The following is an 8,554-nucleotide window of genomic DNA, read 5'->3' as shown; positions in this document are numbered from 1 at the left end:
TATTTAATATTTATTTGCAGAAAATGAGAAATAGTGAAAATAACATAGAAGATGCAGTTCTTTCAGACCTCCAATAATTAATCAAACAAGCTCATATTCATTTAGAAACAACAATACTAATGTTTTAACTCAGGAAGAGTTCAGAAATCAATATTTGGTGGAATAACCAGGAGGTTTTCAATGGGGTTCAGTGCAGTGGCTTCTAAATGTTTTTCAGAGAAAATAAGCTCCTATGTCTTGCTGAAAAGTTACTTCTAAGTCAGTTTTGTCTTATTTCAAGTGAACTGAGGTTTTTTCACCAGAAACTAAACCAAAATTACATGGTAAGAGGCTGTGTTTTGCAGTGCTGACACAATACAGAAATAGTTTCTTTACATTTCTGCTAAACATTTCAGAATGTTGACAAAGGGGATTTGAGTTTCAGGAAGTAAACAGCACAAATATATAGATTTAGTTGAATATCAGAAGCTTATATCTACATAAGGAGTATGTGTTGTACAAGTTTCAGCGATCTTACCACAGAGGAGACGGCAGGTTTTTGTTGCGCCTGTGTGGAGAGAGAGCACAGGGTCGGATCGGTCCAATCTGGGTCAGGTGTGTCAGGTTCTGGGAGTCTGCCCGGTCCAGAAAAAGCCCACGAAGCTCTTTTTACTGTGTGCGACACCGAACAGATGGGGAAGAGCGGCGTTGCTTAAAGGAAGTGCTCCCCTTCCGTCAAATGGCTTCCTCCTTTGCTTAGTCAGTCACACAGGAAACTGACTCTACCCCTCATACAGCCCAAAACTTCCTCAATTCAAACAGCAGATCAACAACCACACACCAGAAAGAGAACGCAGCTAAACTCTGATCACCTCTCTGGGATCGGACAACAGATCGGTGTCACCAGTACATTTAAACACAGTGACCATAAACAACCTGAGGCTGTCATCTGTGAAATAAATTAAATATTTAACAGCAATTAGCCAGGTTCAATGCCAAGCGCCATCAATATTTCAGCAGCCATATTAGGCCTGTGGAGCGCCCCAAACCTCACCACCGACTGACACAATGGCAGCCATTAGCCTCTGATATCATGTATCATATATTGTGTTCGAAGGCGGCTCTGCTCCAGCATTTATTAATGGGTGATGCTTGTGGTCTGAAACTGACAAGCGACCAGCTGTCAAACCAAAACAAAGCGCTAACAGTTGTGGGTCGACTAAACCTGCAGCTCTGACATCAGGATCTAACCAGGTGTGTGACCTTTACAGCTGAGGCAGCATGATTAAAGTGTTCACATTTAACCATGTCAAATGTTCAGAGCATGTCAAAGTTTCCTTCTAATTGTCAAGAATAAACATTTTATATTCAATTATGTAGACTTTAGTCTGTGCTGCATATTTTGACTAAATGCAGCCTTGAAGTTGGGGACTGTGTTCAAAAGAAAAAAAATCAGGTCTGAAATACTAAGTTTAAGTTGTGCTGGAATCTCAGAGGAATTGAATAAAATATTTTATTTAATCTTAATTTGACATAAAAACTCTTTTGAATCAAATGTAGCATCAAAGCTGCATCAGTACCACTGGCACCACAGTAAATACAGATAAAACATTTTTTTTTGTCTGGCATTTAATCTGAATATATATTTGCTGTTTTAAGTCAGTTCAGATTACAAAGATTCTTCCAGAAGCTTTTCACAACCATTTGCTGGTATATTTGGCCCATTCCTCCAAACAGAACCAGTGTAACTGAGTCAGGTTGTAGGCCGCATCACTCAGACGTCGTCTTATGTTTTCACTGTGTGATATCACACTGTTGATGTTACAGCTGTGTGATATCAACTCCAAAACACTCACTTTGTTGTATTTAAGCAACGTTGTAAATAATATAGTGCCATCTTTAAGGTCATTGCGTCTTTGAAGGATTTAATTTAATTTGTGTCCAAGTTTATCAAAACACCCACTCCCCATGGAAAATATTGGAAAGTATTCTTAGTATTGCAAGCTTTTACAATATTATTCAGAATTTAACGGCATGAGTTATTTTTCAAAGAGGGGGCCTTTATTTTAAATATTCAGTTGTTAAAAAGTATGGCAGCCTTCATACATTTAAACATCTGGCTTTGAAGAAAGCAATAAAAATATTCTGACATAAATGTAGTCCTAAAAAAGAAAGCTTTAAATCTGTTATGTCAAACGGTGACTAAAAAAGTGGATGTTCCTTTTTTATTCAGTCTTATAAACATCTGGTTTCACACACTTCTTTTCTAAGCAGAACTTCTTGTCTCTGTGAAACAGATCCTTTTGAGATAAAGACGACGGCCGCAGCAGATCCAACATCAGCCCCACTGCAGACAGTCTGACCCAGGGCTGACCCAGTCCAATTTCAGATCCCAGCGTTCTTCTTCTATGTGCTGGAAAACGGTCCAAATGTAGAATACATTGAGCGTCTGAATTCCCCTGAGGCTCATTATAACGTCAGCCAATCCTCAGACTCCATCTTCTCCTCTTACGCCACCGTTGTCTTCACTTACTCTGTTGTTTTGATTGGAACCATAAAATTCAGTTGATAAAGAGTATTTTCTTTTTCTTCTCAGAAATGTTTCCAAACCATCTAGCTTTCTATCAAACATCCTCTAACGACGACCTGACTTTTCTCTCCACATTCTCTCTTTAAAATGCCCCCTCCCCTCCTTGTTTTTTGCCCTCTCACCCCGTCGCCTCTAAACCTCCTCAGTCAACGTCCTTGGTGCTGAATAGCTTCAAACCTCCTCCCGTTTTTCTCCCAAACCCACCAACAGGGTCTCCGCTGTCTTTCAGCGTCCACATGACTACTGCTCTGTCTCACCATTGTCATTACTGTCATAGCAACAACACACAGAAACTAAACCACACACAGGCCTGCAACAGAAACGCGGTTTGGCACTGCTGCTCCTAATGGGGACGTCAAATATGAAGCAAGCAATCATTTATCCAAAACAAAGAGTTCAGACTGTCTAGAAGTCAATTCTTTGGTCCACTTTTATGGTTTTCAGTCACTCTAGAAAGAATGTGAACATGCACTCTGAACTTTATCCAGTTTTTAAAATCCTGTTAGCAACAGAATAATTTAGATAGTTTGGATACAACTTTGAAAAAGCCTCTGACACCTTTTTTCTGTTACAGTCTCATAAAGATGATGGTTGTCCATAATATTCTTAATTTTACATAAAATTAAATAAAGGATGCTGCATAATTTTGCTCTCTATTTTTACTCAAAAGTTTACATTTCTAATTTTGTAGTTAAAAGAATTAGCAGAAATGTTTCTTGCAGACAGGAGTGATAATGTGTCAAAGTTTTCTCACCCACTTCAGCCTCAAAATCCAATATGGCGACTGTCTCATATTAAATCTGAAAAACAGAATATTTGCACTCCTCAAAAATTCTCAAAACTACAGCGCTTGAAAAATACAAACTCCATCGCTATAAGCTTGCATTGCTAGTATTAGTTAGCATAATCTTTAATATTAAAAACTAGCTAATCCCACAGACTTTCTAACTGGAACTAGAGCATGGTTAGGTTGGATTAGATGTCATTCCCAGATCCAAATTCAGAGATAATGGGAAGCAAACACACTTACTCCAGCTTTGCTGTCGTCTACTGTTCACCAGTCCTCAAAATGTTTTCCACTGTGTGTTTATCATCTTTTTGGCTGCTGCAGCTGATAAAACCTTAGCTTCTTCATATTTACTTTGCAAATAAACAACAAAATGTATATTTTTGATATTACCAAAGGCATTTAGTAGCCATTGGTACTACTTGTGTCATAAGTTGAGAAGCATCATACAAGGTAGCTTTAAAAACATCATTAGAGGCTTCATTGCATGATATATGTCGGCTTAAAGGGAATGTGGGGCAGCATCCACTTTGGGAGCAGCCTCTGTGGCTGGCCATGTGTGCTGAGAGGAATTTTAACCATCCCTTGCTTGTTATGTAACCTGTTTTACTAATATATTTATAGCTATGTGGTCTCCCTGGTTGTGGAAATGTCTGATTTGAAAAGCATTTTCTCTCGTTTCCGTCCAGGGCATCAAACAAAGTGCGGTGGTTTGTGGTTGCTCGCTGAATATGAATAAAATACAAAACAAAAATGATATCTATGGTTTTTGGAGCAAACTGGTGGCGTTAAGATGTTTCTGGACTAGCTAACTCCATCCGCTGTAATATTATTTCAGTTTTTTTAATTAGACAACAAAACTACACATCCGTTTCGTATCGGAACATCTCTTAAACAAATCATGATACGCAGACTGAGCTACACCGACCTGAGCTGGATTTCTTGCCGACTTTAGGAGACTCTTTCTTGGCTTATCTACCGCTCTCCCTCTCGGTTCTTCTCCTCTTTTCTCGAGGATCAACCGTCGGCCCACGGATGAGTACAACTTGGTCTCGTGCTCCTGCCGTTGGAAACAATCAGAGCGATGCGCGAGCGGCCAAGCATCCAGGATCTCGTGGAAGGAGGACAGAGAGAGAGAGAGAGAGAGAGAGGTCCATCTGTTGTGGCGGGGCGCGTTGCGTAGGAGCGACGCTGGGCCCTGAGGTTAGGAACCAATCAGAGGGCGGGATTTACGAGCCTTTGTTCACGCGGAGATGAATGAAAACATGACAACAATGGGAGAGACGGGCACGCGCACAATGGTCGATTATTATTTAATGGAGTCCTGGACCAGGGGCGGTGCTAGCATCCTGAAGCATCGGGGGGACAGCCCAGCCAAGAAAATGTTCAAATTAAATAATGGAATGTACAATATGTACACTTTGCTCTATAATTTAAATCGAAAAGTGAATAGAAAGTTATATTAAAAGTGAAATATATATATATATATATATATATATATATATATATATATATATATATATATAAACTGTGTGTTTATATATCTGTATATAAAATATATTTTAATGCACAAAGATAAATTTGCTCCTGTGTAAATAGTCACCCTTTATTTATCCTAAAAATATGAGATTCACTCAACAGAGCTGTAAGAACTTATAATAATGAAGCTGCTAAAACATAGAAAAACAAAGTATGTGCTAAAAAGAATCACAATAAAAAAACCTTTCCAGTTCATAAATTTGCAAGATTCACAGCAGGCATATACTGCCCCCTAGTGGCCGCCTGAAACTTCTCAGTCTCAAGTTTTAAACTGATTTCTGAAATCTTCATCGAAGTGATCATCTTGAAAGCAGATGCAGCCACAGTTACAGTTTAATGATTTGTTTTAAGCACACACACTGTAAATGTTTTAAATAAATATGCAACTTTAAGAGCTTCCCCCTCTCTTGCTCCGTCGCTCTGACATTAGCTTCCAGGTTCTTCTGCGTTGCCAACATCACCGGTGTTTGCTTAACTGGAAATTACTGCCACTCCTAAAAATATAGCAATTGTGTAATACCATCTCCATGTGATAGCATTACATGAGATACAGAATCTGTGAAAACATCAATCATTATGTTCAAATTATGTCCATGTGCTTTAACTATTACTGGAATATGCTTCACTAAACATTGTGTCATGTCTTTAATGCAGCAATCTGGAATGCAATCTATAGTTCAACCATCAGTCAATAATGTAATCCGTTTATTTTTTAGCCAATAACTGTGTGTCTGTTACACTGGAGGTACCAAAATACTTATAAGAAATTTATTTAACTCTGACTGTCAAGATAAATAACTGTGAAAGTGACAGGGTGCCCATCACAAAGTGTTTAAAGACCAGATTCATAACATGTGATTTATGAATAAAACACTAAACCAATACCTACAGCACAGGGGCTATTTACAATTTAAATCATGTATCAAGACTCAAACCTCTTGACAAAAAGAACATTTTTAAAAAGGTGTGAAACTGTATTATTTCCTAACTTTTTTTCTCGTTTCGGACACATTGTCGCCCTCTGCTGGCTATTTCTGTTGAAACAGAAAAATGCTTTTTCTGGTGAATCTCAAATTAAAATATTGAAACTAATTTCAGTACTTCGTTAAAAAAAAGCAAATCTTTTAAAATACTTTTTCTGTAAATTATTACAGCTTAATGGGGGTAAAAAAAAAACTGTCCATGTACTGTAAATGCATGCAGTACTTCGTCTAGGCTCCCTTTCCTTGAATTATGTTGATGCAGTTTGATATGGAGGCGGTCAGTCTGTAGCTCTGGTGTCTCATGTTCCTTTTGAGAAAACTCCCCATATGCAGGTTTTTCCTTCCACTTAACTTTCCATAAATATGCTTGGAAACAGGAGTTTCAGGAGCCAGGTTAATTGACGATTTGGGGCTTCTCCCGGTTGTGAAGGCGGTAAGGTTACCATAACTTAATATTTCTGTATTAAGTTATGGTCTTATGAAATAATTTTTATTGGTCTTTGAAATCAACATTTCTGAAAAGAAAAACAAATGCAGTTTTGTTTGGCTATTCATTAGTCACTTGCAATACTACAAATAACCTGTTGACCTAAATTACTGAAGTAAACATTTCCACAACATATAGTTTGCTGACATGCAGCTATACATTTTAGAAGAAAAAAAAATAATGTGGTGAAAAAAGTGGGAAAAAAAGACAAAGGAATGGTTTATTCTGCAACATCTTATTAAATAGTTTTAGGAACAAATAAATCATTTTTAATGTTACAATTAGTTTACACAATTTCTCCGTCAGACTGTTCAGCAAACATTAAATATACATGTTTCTGTTTTGTCTTTTCGTCTAAAGTTTCTCAGCTTGTTCTTTGATTTATACTGGTGGTGTGTAACATGAGCAGAAAGCAATGTTCAAAGAGTAGAAAAAATACAGTATGAAAAAGGTCCTAAACAGACAAAAGGATTTCACCAAAACCACAGATTACAAACAGCTTTAAATGTGTTGATGTTTTAAATAAAATGTACAAGACGGTGTGCATTTCAGCATGATTTAAGATTAATAGTTAGGATTTTTTTTTCATCTTTACAAATATCTGTGTTTGCAAAAACATAAAAATGATGTATAAAACCAAACATTGAAAAAGATAAAACACTTTGCAGAGAAATATAATCTTCAGGCAGAGCCCCCTTCAAAATAACTGAAAGGGATCAATGTCTGTCACCTTGTGGCGACCTTCTTAAGAGCCAGCATTTAACTTGAATGGACTTTAAACCAGAACGCTGGCGGCTTTTACTCTAACTGGGCTGCTTCTGTAACAACTATATGTAATTGGACTCTGAATATCAGACAGAAACGAGGATAAAACCTTGAAAGTTGGGAGCCAAAGGTGAAAAAGGAAGCTGCTTTTAGGCACAGAGACCAACTAACGGCGTCCGTCAGAGATAAGGCAGGTTCACTCAGCTGCCGATCAGCAGCCGGCTCTTACCAAGGTGACCAGCAGGTGTCTCCTCCTGCAGCCAGAAACATGAACAGTGAGGATCCCCGGGAGAGAAAACCAGGTACACCAAACAGACGGGACTGAATTCAGTTTCACTGCAGGACCGCGGAAGTAGCGAGGGACAGGGAGACAATGAGGGACAACATGACGGGAGATGTGCAAGGTGCATTTTGGGAAACGGTGAAAGACGGGGAGAAGATTATGAGGAACTCACTGCGAAAAGGAGTCGTAAAAAACCAACTCGATTTCTGCTTTCTCACCACCAGCTGGTGGGTGAATAACAAACCGGTCGTCACCGATGGTTTGCTTGTTTTAAAATTCTCTAAACAGAGACGATGGTCATCTTTTCTCTTGTTCTTCCATCTTATCCAGGATGATAATCAGATCCCATCTAACCTAATGTTTAGTTCAAACATGGCGGCACATCATCAGATAAATGAGACTACGTTCACAGCGCAGCCCAAAGTGACGCAATTTTTGCCTTAATGCGACCCAGGTCACCTGAATATCCGATACGTATCTGATCTTTTCAAATGTGACCTGAATCTGTACGGTGAAGTCACGTTCATCCGACCTGAACGTCATTGATAGTCGACAAACGTCACTATTCTGCGGGCGGTAATGAGGATTACATTGTTAATATGCTGCTCCGTTCGGACAATAACCTCAAAACGGCAAGATATGCTACACCGTTAGCATCGATGTTTACTTCTGCAAACAATGAGCAGCTTCTTCTTCTTTATGGCGGTTAGCAAAACAATGAGAACACTCTGTGTCGTTATTGCGCCCTCTATTGCGCATGCGGGACACTTTCAGGTCGTCTGCAGTTCACATTGGAGAACAAGTACAGGTCACCTGTATTGACCTGTACAGGTCAATGGCGGTTTATGCTAACAGTTCACATTGGAGAACAAGTAAAGGTCGCATATATTTGGAAGTGTGAACGACGACAAAAAAAAAAAAAAAAAAAAAAAAATTCACAAAAATAAAAATCGGATTTTAGTCAAGTCAGGCTGCAGTGTGAACGTGACCTAAGTGAACATTACAGTTGACCTATTCTTTCCAAACTATTATAAATGCACTCAACAACGATTATTTCAATAATCGATCATTCTGACCATTAATCAATTAACCAGATAACTTTTTTGACACATTCAGGATATTTTTCCATTAACCAATTAAG

General features: G+C 38.4%; 2 protein-coding genes and 2 long non-coding RNA genes across 6 annotated transcripts in view; 2 read left to right on the top strand and 2 right to left on the bottom strand.

The window, feature by feature from the left end:
• Nucleotides 1-2,546, top strand: part of LOC107837516 (uncharacterized) — a 5,876-nt gene extending 3,330 nt beyond the window's left edge. Inside the window, exon 2 of the long non-coding RNA XR_001663532.1 lies at nucleotides 2,277-2,546. This is a non-coding gene — a long non-coding RNA (uncharacterized LOC107837516). The remainder of the gene's footprint in view (nucleotides 1-2,276) is intronic.
• rassf2b (Ras association domain family member 2b) overlaps nucleotides 1-4,534 on the bottom strand; it is a 12,936-nt gene extending 8,402 nt beyond the window's left edge. For 2 of the 3 annotated variants that reach the window (XM_016677126.1, XM_007563476.2), the window contains exons 1-2: nucleotides 4,285-4,534; nucleotides 518-651 (exon numbers count right to left, since the gene is read on the bottom strand). The gene's annotated coding sequence lies outside the window, so the exon portion shown is untranslated. Of the gene's footprint in view, nucleotides 1-517; nucleotides 996-4,284 lie in introns of those variants that run through there. The other variant, XM_007563475.2, reaches the window with a different exon arrangement.
• The window catches only part of LOC103145867 (lymphocyte antigen 6 family member D), a 670,619-nt gene that overhangs the window by 322,961 nt on the left and 339,104 nt on the right, over nucleotides 1-8,554 (bottom strand). The gene's annotated exons all lie outside the window — the stretch shown is intronic.
• On the top strand, nucleotides 6,008-8,322 carry LOC103145853 (uncharacterized). Its single transcript, XR_477068.2, has 2 exons — nucleotides 6,008-8,221; nucleotides 8,292-8,322. It is a non-coding gene; the product is annotated as an uncharacterized LOC103145853 (long non-coding RNA).

Source organism: Poecilia formosa, unplaced genomic scaffold (genome assembly GCF_000485575.1).
Source record: "Poecilia formosa unplaced genomic scaffold, Poecilia_formosa-5.1.2 Scaffold148, whole genome shotgun sequence".
NCBI lineage: Eukaryota > Metazoa > Chordata > Actinopteri > Cyprinodontiformes > Poeciliidae > Poecilia > Poecilia formosa.
This window is presented reverse-complemented; position numbering and strand designations above follow the sequence as displayed.